The sequence below is a fragment of the Coregonus clupeaformis genome, chromosome 18 (assembly GCF_020615455.1).
Source record: "Coregonus clupeaformis isolate EN_2021a chromosome 18, ASM2061545v1, whole genome shotgun sequence".
In the NCBI taxonomy this organism is placed as follows: domain Eukaryota; kingdom Metazoa; phylum Chordata; class Actinopteri; order Salmoniformes; family Salmonidae; genus Coregonus; species Coregonus clupeaformis.
The window spans coordinates 34213100-34216573 of NC_059209.1; positions in this window are offsets into that span (position 1 = coordinate 34213100).

Below are 3474 nucleotides of genomic sequence, written 5' to 3' on the forward strand. Positions count from 1 at the left end.
TACGGAGAGGAGACAGAGAGGAGACAGAGAGGCAGAGAGGAGACAGAGAGGAGACAGAGAGGAGGCAGAGAGGAGACAGAGAGGAGACAGAGAGGCAGAGAGGAGACAGAGAGGAGACAGAGAGGAGGCAGAGAGGAGACAGAGAGGAGACAGAGAGGAGGCAGAGAGGAGGCAGAGAGGAGGCAGAGAGGAGATAGAGAGGAGACAGAGAGGAGACAGAGAGGAGATAGAGAGGAGGCAGAGAGGAGGCAGAGAGGAGGCAGAGAGGAGACAGAGAGGAGGCAGAGAGGAGGCAGAGAGGAGGCAGAGAGGAGACAGAGAGGAGACAGAGAGGAGGCAGGCTTATATGGCATCAGACCGTAGAACAGCACTGACTATAGAGGAACAACTCTAGGAGCATATGGTATCAGTACCAAGACAGTACTTCTTTATACATAAAATAGGAGGTATGGATGGACGGAGGAACAAGTGGTTTTCCTGTTCTCCACTAGAAGGACCATGAATGCTATGGTGGTGAGACAGTGTTTATTTCTGTTTCATGGGGATTCTTGTAAGATAGGAAGAGGACCTATCTCATGAGTAGCAGCAAGGTGGATTACATGTACAAACAGTGACTGCACTCCTCTCCTCTCTGCAAGACACACTACAGTTTTTTACAATCACTTTGGCACTAATTTCAGAACCTTGACGTCATTTTTCAAAACTCTAGACACAAAACTCACAACCAATGATCAAAATGCACATTTTTCAAAACTCTAACACTTTTTTCAATTGCTTGGATACAATACACATAAAACTAAGATAATTTGTTCATTTAACAAAAATCACCTGTTCAATATGACACAACTTAACATCAAAGTACTACTATTTCAAAAGGCAATTCACACATTACATTTCAGATGAGTGTCTATTCATTTCATTACAATTATCCAACTATCAATTGATACAACTGCTCAAAATGATAAGTAACTGTTGCATTGCTCTTAATGCATAGTTGTATGGAAACAGACAAACAATATTCCATGTTTAGATCATGAAAGTTTCAAAGTAACGAGATTCATTGTCACCAATTAGCGTGGAGCATGAACCAATTAGACTACATTATCTATGGATGTAATATTTCATCATCATTCTTTATCAGACACCGTTTCTATGGTCCCCTTGTAACCTTCCTTGATGAGCTCGATTAGGTCAGTAGAGCTGATGGCGTGACCTACAGTGGGGAAAAAAAGTATTTAGTCAGCCACCAATTGTGCAAGTTCTCCCACTTAAAAAGATGAGAGAGGCCTGTAATTTTCATCATAGGTACACGTCAACTATGACAGACAAAATGAGAAAAAAAATTCCAGAAAATCACATTGTAGGATTTTTAATGAATTTATTGGCATATGATGGTGGAAAATAAGTATTTGGTCAATAACAGAAGTTTCTCAATACTTTGTTATATACCCTTTGTTGGCAATGACACAGGTCAAACGTTTTCTGTAAGTCTTCACAAGGTTTTCACACACTGTTGCTGGTATTTTGGCCCATTCCTCCATGCAGATCTCCTCTAGAGCAGTGATGTTTTGGGGCTGTCGCTGGGCAACACAGACTTTCAACTCCCTCCAAAGATTTTCTATGGGGTTGAGATCTGGAGACTGGCTAGGCCATTCCAGGACCTTGAAATGCTTCTTACGAAGCCACTCCTTCGTTGCCCGGGCGGTGTGTTTGGGATCATTGTCATGCTGAAAGACCCAGCCACGTTTCATCTTCAATGCCCTTGCTGATGGAAGGAGGGTTTCACTCAAAATCTCACGATACATGGCCCCATTCATTCTTTCCTTTACACGGATCAGTCGTCCTGGTCCCTTTGCAGAAAAACAGCCCCAAAGCATGATGTTTCCAACCCCATGCTTCACAGTAGGTATGGTGTTCTTTGGATGCAACTCAGCATTCTTTGTCCTCCAAACATGACGAGTTGAGTTTTTACCAAAAAGTTATATTTTGGTTTCATCTGACCATATGACATTCTCCCAATCCTCTTCTGGATCATCCAAATGCACTTCAGACGGGCCTGGACATGTACTGGCTTAAGCAGGGGGACACGTCTCGCACTGCAGGATTTGAGTCCCTGGCGGCGTAGTGTGTTACTGATGGTTGGCTTTGTTACTTTGGTCCCAGCTCTCTGCAGGTCATTCACTAGGTCCCCCCGTGTGGTTCTGGGATTTTTGCTCACCGTTCTTGTGATCATTTTGACCCCACGGGGTGAGATCTTGCGTGGAGCCCCAGATCGAGGGAGATTATCAGTGGTCTTGTATGTCTTCCATTTCCTAATAATTGCTCCCACAGTTGATTTCTTCAAACCAAGCTGCTTACCTATTGCAGATTCAGTCTTCCCAGCCTGGTGCAGGTCTACAATTTTGTTTTTGGTGTCCTTTGACAGCTCTTTGGTCTTGGCCATTGTGAAGTTTGGAGTGTGACTGTTTGAGGTTGTGGACAGGTGTCTTTTATACTGATAATAAGTTCAAACAGGTGCCATTAATACAGGTAACGAGTGGAGGACAGAGGAGCCTCTTAAAGAAGAAGTTACAGGTCTGTGAGAGCCAGAAATCTTGCTTGTTTGTAGGTGACCAAATACTTATTTTCCACCATAATTTGCAAATAAATTCATTAAAAATCCTACAATGGGATTTTCTGGATTTTTTTTTCTCAATTTGTCTTTCATAGTTGACGTGTACCTATGATGAAAATGACAGGCCTCTCTCATCTTTTTAAGTGGGAGAACTTGCACAATTGGTGGCTGACTAAATACTTTTTTTCCCCACTGTATGTCATTGTGTGGGATAATGTCAGGTTCCACCATGCTCATATGGTGCAAGCATGGTTTCAGGCCCATGCACAATTTACCACCCTGGATTTACCCCCATACTCTCCTTTCCTTAACCCGATTGAGGAATTTTTCTCCACATGGAGATGGAAGGTTTATGATAGGCACCCTCATGAACAAGTCACTCTTCTCCAGGCCATGGATGACGCATGCAATGACATCACGGCAGACCAGTGTCAGGCCTGGATTCGCCATGCCCAAAGGTTTTTTCCAAGATGTTTGGCTAATGAAAACATCCATTGTGATGTAGATGAGAACCTGTGGCGAAATCCACAAGACAGAGGATGAAAATGTAGAAGTACAGTAATCACTCCTATGTTTTGCTTTTTTCAATACAAGCAAGCAAGTTGAGGAACACTGCATTTGATGTTTTACAGTACTGTATTGTTTTTCATCAATATATTTCAGATTTTGTTCAATGATTTCACTCTGTCTGTAGTATTCTCTCTACTACTGCAGTACTTTTACAGGGATATATTTACATGTAGTACCATAATGAAACATGTATCACCTATTTTGTACTACAATATTTAATGATTGTACAAACAATGACACAATGAAACTATCGGTTGCTTGTGTGTGGGTGATCTAAATTAACGTTTCAT